General features: G+C 32.2%; 1 protein-coding gene across 10 annotated transcripts in view; it reads right to left on the bottom strand.

Moving 5' to 3' along the window:
• The window catches only part of LOC135844575 (uncharacterized), a 427,884-nt gene that overhangs the window by 54,452 nt on the left and 364,841 nt on the right, over window positions 1-8,591 (bottom strand). The gene's annotated exons all lie outside the window — the stretch shown is intronic.

An 8,591-nucleotide genomic window follows, 5' to 3' on the forward strand; every position in this document is an offset into this window, starting at 1 on the left:
AACCAGAGTAGAATTCGCTATTGACATATAGGAGCAGCCCGAGCGAATTGAGGGGCATGAGTTGAGTCGTCAAAAAAGCGAGCCCCGAAGGGGCGAGAGGCCTGAGCGAAGCGAGGGCCAGGGCGAGCAGCACGAGCGAAGCAAGTGCGCGAGTCGTTGGGGTGTCTGGGGTAATAATAATAATAAATGAATTTTGTTCCTGAAAATACTCATGACCTTCACAAAATAGCTCGGGGAACCAGAACAGGTGTTTTCCAGAAAAGGGGATCATTTTAAGGAATTTCGATTCAGAAATAAGTACTTATGAAATTTTTAAATAAATTCAATTTTTTGCATTTTTTTAAACGCAAAGGAGGATCCTTCGGCTAGCAATGGAGAAATCATCCGTAAATTTATTTTTAGATTATTTCCGCCATTGTTCAACTTTTTTTTATTATGAGAGTACATGAGTAAGTACAACCCTTTCATCATTTTCGTCAGATTTTGATCAAACCATTAGCACATCGTGGATTTATCACTTGACAAAAAATGGAATTTAAGATATTTTAAATTCATACTCACTGGAGCATAATGGTAGTTTAGACAAACTGAGAGCAAGATTGAAAGTTTTTGTGTGGTTTGTTGGGGTTCATTTGGATTTTTTGAACGCTAGTCATCTAAAGATGTACAGTGATAAGGGCAGAACATACATTGTGATCAAAGGCGGTTGACACTCGGGGATTCACAACCCTCTGGTGCAGGTAGAGTTCTGGCCGCCACTATTTAAATGGCAGTCAAATGTATGCGAAATACACACAGATGAGATGATCCTAGCAAATAATCCTAAAACAAACAAAGTGGTAACTTTCTCTGGAGGTGCTCTACTTCAAAAATGCAATTCCAACTCCTAAGGATAAACTGTGTCATATGCAACCTCATATACATCAATCTATTTTTGACAACTGTATTCACCTCATCTTTAAAAAAGAAATCGAAGTAGAAAAATATAAAACCAGATGTCTATTCAAATGTACACAACCCCCAATAAAAACCATAATAACTCAAATAGATCTGTATGAGTATATAATCACTAATCCAATTGGTTCATTAATGACAAAAAATTCCGAAAACTTAATCACTCATTTAAATTTAGAGAATGATGAAGTAGGATCTTACAAAATAAACCTGGATTGTGATAGTCAATTAACAGAACAAACATCTGATAACGAATATGTTATTATTGATAAAATAATCCCATGCAAAAAATCCTCTGAATTTAGAGTAGAAAAATTAATCCCAGCATCTTAGACCTCTTTAGAGAAAAGTGGCATGCTAGCCAACGATCTTGATGAAATTATAATTAGAAATGTTTCAAAAATACTCAACCCTAAATGGCAAGCGTTCACCCCATTTCACCCCTATGTTAACCGAAAATCAAATACATGAAAAACTCTCAAATATAAAACTAGAAGAAATCCCTTTACCCAATCTAACACTCCTAGATATTTTCCTAGAATCTCTACCCCTAATAATGATCACTATCCTAACCATAGTAGCCATAGCACAAGTAACAACAATATATAAACTCCATGAAAGAATCCAGAAGATGGAAATACAGAAGGAAGGCCAGTGTTGAAAGCATTTAAGGTACAAAGATATATTTTTATTTCATTTTTAATTATAAAGATGCAATCAATCCTCAATTTTATTTTTAATTTTTTGTTTGCAGAAAAATTCTTCAGACGAATATGCACTATTATGTAAGTATTGTGAACTGCGACATTCAAAAATTTGATTATAATTTGTGTCATTTGAGTACTCATCTTATATTCTTCTATAGGTGTAGCGAAATCATCTTGGAGATGGACTGACCATAAGGACGACAAATTTATAATTCCGCCAATTTTTGCTACACAAGAATCGGACAGCTTAAAATTGAAATTATTAAATGGAGATTACGACGATTTCATTGTAATAAATCTAACGTATGAACATCAAACTTATAAGAATGTGAAGGTTCCTTCAAAATACGGTCCGGTATGGGATGGTTTGGGTGCAAAACCATTACATTTAATGCTCGTCATGTCCTGGCAAGAAGCAAAAAGGAAAAATTTCATTGAAAATTCTAAATTCATATAATCATTAATTAAAATTTACATTTTAAATATGACCTGTATATTTAATTTCTTTTTAACAGGAAATGAAATGAAAGATTTACAGAAATGCTGGTATTTACATATAGAAGATTGCGGATTTAGCGTAAGATACGCATGCCGTATGCCATCATGTGTGCAAACATTTGCATCAAGCGCCTTGAGGAATCAGCACGAAAAAAAAGAAAGAGATAGAAGGAGTTCATTTTACCATACAAAAATTTGTCGAAGATATGGAGACAAACTATGTAATTACCTCATTAAAATTACATATTTCTCGTTTGGATAAATAATTTCTAAATAAATGTTTTGTTTCAGGAGCATGTAATGAGGACATTATCACTGTAATCAAGATTGATAATAGTAATTTTTAAGTACATAATAATTTTTACGGTAATTTTTTTTTAATACTTATTTCGTATGAAATGGATATTTGAATTGAAATTATAATTCAAACTGAAATCTGTGAAAAATGAAAAGTGTTTGTAGGGTAAATTATTAGATGATAAGTATTTGTATCACTTTCAAGTACCTAAGATTTCGTGATTTTTTAATTTTATTATTACTTTGTACATTTTGATATGTGATGTGTGATTTTGTAATTTGTGGTATATTATTTAAAATTAAAAATGATTTAAATTTTATTTATAATATTTTTGTCCAAATTATTTATAAGGAGTAACAGGTATCTGGGTGAAGAAACTGGTTTCTATATCTCCCACATAAAAACAACAGATGATCACTCATTTTATGCAATGCAATTGAAAGGTGCACGTTTCGAGATAAATGGTATATTTCAGCAAACGTTAATAATACGATGTTTTTTTTTTTGGGAAGTTGCATATCATCTTGAAAGGTGCTGATTTTAGAGTAAATACTAAATTCCAAAATAAAAATAAAGCAGTTCTACAATTTACCTACCTACCTACTTACCTACCTACCTACCTACCTACCTACCTACCTACCTACCTACCTACCTGTACATATTTTTCATGGAAAAATACCCAAAACAATAGAATCTAGAGAGCTAATTTTATATTAGATAGTATTAAATTTTCAAACATTGCTCTCACTGCATTTTTAGTATTGGAGCTATTTTGAAGCTAAATTTTGAAGCTAAATTTTCTTATTTTCAAATTACATTTTTCTTCAAGATTTATAGCCAAAAAAATTGAAAAAGTGTACTATTTATAGAGAAACGCCTAAAGTGTAAATAATACACAATTTAGGTGCATTGATACAATAGTAATTTCTTTGAAACCTATTTAGTTAACTATCTGTATGGTGGAATCTGCGTGAATTGAGAAACATTCCAGTATAACATGTTTGGGACACATGTACTTGATTTTAATTGGCTGATAATGTTAAGTAGATGAATATGATTGGTCGAATGTTAATTTCTTGCGTCCAACAACCAATCATGTACTATGAATAACATAGTTGAATATAACCAATCATATTAAGGAACTGGTACCCACTGCAAGCTTTTTGGGACACATGTATTGGTGAATAAAATACGTTTGTTTCTATACGTAAAATGAGAAATTGATTTTAATTAGAATTGTACATTTTTTCATGAAGATAATAACAATCGTACCTATTGCTGATGTAAGTTTTCAATCCTTTTTGGATAATTCGTAATTAGATACTATGTGAAGAGTTAAATATGTACTACAAATTTCAATACGAGGAGATGGTGGCTTCGGGTACCATTCAGCACAGAGGTCATTCCATATGAAATTTGGATATAAGAAATTTTAATCGGAAAAAAGGGCGTTCAGTCAAGGCAAAACTACAAAGGATCCTGAAGAAAAAACCAAAGAAAGAAAGTCCAGATGCAATCTACACGTCAACTGAGCACATGTAGAACTATACATACACATCATCATATTTTTAACATGTCTATTAGTTTATATTGATCATCTACGAGTATTAAATTTCCTTTCGTTGTATATCATGTGCTTTTACTTTCATCGATACTTGTTCACATACCTATTATGTAGTCTCCAGGTTAATTAAATTGATAATGTTGAAAAACATACTCATTGCTAGACTTAGCAAAATTATTTTGTATGTATGTAGAGCAAATCAGTATAATTTCAGTGAAATGAATATCACGCCTATAAAAGATCAAGTAAGATTAATCAGTATTTTGCTATAATTCCTCTCGTTTAGATATCTAACACTTGTCCTTCAAAGAAATCTGATAATGCCAGATCGACATAAAAACAAAGTACTGTGTACATTATGAAATACACTTTTAATTTTAATTGAAATATGCGCTATTTAAGTAACATAAGCTTACCTATTCTATTTTACCAATGTTGATGAACATTTTTTTTACAGGGAGGTGGCATGTGGTACCATTAGGTACACATGTCGTCGCTCATATAATAATTGCTGACGACGCTAATAGTTTATCGCGAATTGATAGTGTTTAGGATACTATGTATGTATTATATAAGCTGTTGATTAAGAGACAATATTGTGGTCAGTATAAAATATACATATTCCTTCTAGCATTGCTTTGTGTTCTCTCATGGCTCTTGAGGTATTCGATTTGGAGTGGTGTTGAGCACCACAACTTCTCTGACAACAGGTTCTACAACAGTTCCAATTTCACTCAAGTACATATATTCACTCATAACTTTAGAATCATGGAGAAAAGAAGAGTAGATAAACATTAGTATGTTCCACAACCCTAGGAAAAGCATTGATTGATATCAAGAAAGCAATGACTGATCACAACAGATCCATCCGGTTTGATCTTGGCAATAACCTACCAAAGAAGAGAGTGAAGTAAGTTATCCTTTTTGTTCAGTTTTTTGATTTTGTTTATTGTTTTATCATGCACCTCTTTGGTTAATGTGATAGGAACTAGGTAGTGGTAATTCCAATTTTCAAATTTCAAGGGTGAGTGAATGTTAGGAAACTCAGTAGGTAGCATGATGTATTTCATCTAAAAAAAAAGAAATGAATGGAAGGTTTTGAAAAAAGTCTAAAATGTATTATGAGACTACAAAAATGTAAGGTTACTCATGGATTTGGTTAAAACTTGAAATTAAGATAAAATGTAAGTACATATAAAAGTGAAAAGAAAATTTATGCTACCTATCTTCCATCTCATCTTTGTATTCTTTGTGAAATGTTGGTTGTTTGAGTTGATCTTGATACCATTGTAAATTGTTCATGTGAAAGTTTTTAAAATTTGATCGAGTCTGAGGCACCTAATTAATGTGCAAAAATAATATTTACCTACTTATAGTTTTTTACAAATTGTGTCAGGTTTTTTATGAATTTATTTTAGGGTTATTTTTACATATCATATATATATAGAGAGAATAATCATGTTTATTTTATGGATTGTGAATTTAATTCCTTCTAATTTAGTCATTTACAGCAATTGAATTTTTGAAAGAATTCTTTTATATGTAGGTCCCAATCATATTTTGTAGCTACAATGTCTATGAAAGTTGAACACAAAAATGAAAGGAAACGCCATAACATCCAAAGCAGGAAGAATCGACTTGAGGCTAAAAAATATGAGTACTTGGAAAAAAACCGGTACCTACTTACGTTGCAAACTGCTATTTAACAATTATTAAAAGAATAAGAGCAATGCTCTATTGTTAAATTTCCAATAAGTACCTGTTTTTATTGCAATCTGAATTTTTAAAAATCCAGGAACTCCGCAGCTAAATCATCGCAATAATAATCATTGTTTTTTTAAAAAAAATGTCTGCCTTGAATAGGTACCTATTGTTTTATGAAGTCAATTTACTCCAAAGTATGAAGTAAGTAATGGTTTTACTCATTTTTTTTCAAACATCAGGGGTGACGAGCACCCCCTGGATCACTTGGAATCTTATGAAAATCTTAAGATGTCCAAAAAAAGTAGAGAATTTAATTTCCATCATAATGTCATTAGTTTTTTTTATTGTGCGTAGTTTTCGATTTTTTGTCAAAAAAAAAGAAGTGAAATGTAATGTCTAAGACATTTTGCATCGAGGTTCCAATCAATCATCTAGAACAAAATCAAAAATCCCAATGATGAAATATTATCATAACTCATAAGGAAAGGCGGAAATTATCAACGATTCACCCAGATTTGAACCAGAACTGAATTTAAACTAAATCTTATGCAAGATTGATTCAACCATCTTAAAAATCGAAATACACATCATGGAAAAATTAATAAATGATATCTACGATATAGTCCATGTATTAGTTTATATTGTACGAACAGTGATTGCAAACAATAATGAAATAAATTTACCGATCAAAATTAATCGGCAATTGTTCTATATGATTCACAGATTGAAACCGGTCTACTATCCAGCGATAGCAGAAAAAAGCATTTTACTTCAAAATGGACGATTCGTCGAACAGGAATAATATGAACGTTATCGATAATTCCAGCAAAGCCAACAACAAACCTTTGAACGATCCGACTAATTTGGTGTGCCCGCATTGCGAAATTGAGATCGATTACTCGAATAAAAACATACAGCTCGCCAAGAGCGTACGATGTGGACATATTTTCCATGAAAAATGCATCATCGATATCGTATCGTCAAAGACTCCAGCCGGCCGCCGACAATTAATTGCGTGCAACTTATGTACCATTGTCATTGTGGAATATCAATTAATCACTATCATCAACGATCCAGTCACTATTGCTAAAATCACCGACTTAGAAAAAGAAATCAATGAACTACGAGATCAGAATCAGACTCTACGTAAAGAAATTGATGAAAGAAATCAAGAATCCGGTTTAGTTGATCAGTTATACGAGGAGATAGAAACGCTTGAAAAACAAATAGAAGAATTGTTGAAAGATGACGTTTTAGACACTAACTATTTCCATCTAACCCCAACTCAAATGCCAAACCATTTGAAGATAGAACCGCATCCTGAATACTTCAACAATATACGAAATTTTTCAAAGAAGGTAAAACTAACTTGTGGAGAGTTTACGGGATATTTACCAATCGATCTCGATACATTGGACGAAATCTTGATCAGGAAGGATATACCAATTGATCGAACCATCCCTCCGTTACCGTTTCAACCCTTTCAAAGTTTCGATTTTATTACACGATTTTTGGGTATCGACACTAGAGACAACAAGTTCCTGAATCTTTACTTTTTACAAAGGTTTTGGATAATCGGTGGTTCGTATACATTCCAACTAATTAAACAGCTGATATTCAAGGATAAAAATGCCCTCAGTCACGCCGGAGCTAGCGAACACACTGGCCCATATATGACTACAAAGAAACTGTTTCAAAATATGATCGGTTTGAAGAAGATTCCTCCTTTCATTTTCTTTTCTACGAGTGATCAAGACTATGAACGTGTCGAAAAAGAAGATATTAAGCGTGATATAAAATTACTGATGCATCGATTCAAGCAAAACAAAGTAAAGACAGTATTTATAGCTCCACCGTTTTTATTACCAGGGTACCGGTCCAATGACAAAAGACGCGAGATTCGTGAATTCTTAGAAACGATTTCTTCAGAGAAAGAGTACGAACCATTGGAATTAATATATTTAAAAAACTTTGAAGAATTGTTTGACAGAATCCCTCCTTACAAAATCGTACCGGTCAAAAATATGGTAATCCCTCATTATCGAATAATATACGAAGGACTTCTCCATTTAATTTTAACTTTCGATGAGAGGAACAAAATAAATCTCATTCTAAAATTGAAAATATGAGATCTCAGCCTCGAACTGATGAACCCAACTCTCAGCCTCGAACTGATGAACCCAAATTTTATTACTGTTTCCAATACTTTGTTAGAATAAACAATTATATTTTTTGGAGCCTGATCCTAGAGATTTACCGACTGCACATCAGCATTTTGCCATAGATGTTGATGCTATGTACATACCTACATGAGAGTATAGCTGCAAATAGAATGTAACTCAGTTCATTTCTGCAGTGGAAATTGTGTCACTTCGTGCACGCCTCGACACTATGATTGACCAATGATCATAATAATATGGCTTTTGTTCAAAATTAACCTTCTACACCTACAAATGATCCACAACAGTGGACGCATTGAGATCCGAATAAAACTTATATTATTATCAAACTGAAATGTGGGGAATGGGGATGGTAACCATGAGCCGTTAATTCAAGTTGAGGATTAACCTCTACTTCACTTTCATGATGTGGTGCTAAAAATTCCAATTTTTAACCCTCAAGATGGTAAGTAATAAAATTTAAATGCAATAAGAATTGGAATGATGTAAGTATGTACGTATGTTAAGTATGTGAATTCTCATGTCCCCATATCATTTTCAGTTTCATTCATTAATATTTTATATTTTATATTTATCCTTTTAATGAATTTTGTATTATATGTAGTATGTAAGTATACCTACTTGTCATTCCATTTTCAGGAATTTTATTATTTTATGGCGATGTTATTACTCGAGTCAATTTAATC

Source organism: Planococcus citri, chromosome 1 (genome assembly GCF_950023065.1).
Source record: "Planococcus citri chromosome 1, ihPlaCitr1.1, whole genome shotgun sequence".
Classification (NCBI taxonomy): domain Eukaryota; kingdom Metazoa; phylum Arthropoda; class Insecta; order Hemiptera; family Pseudococcidae; genus Planococcus; species Planococcus citri.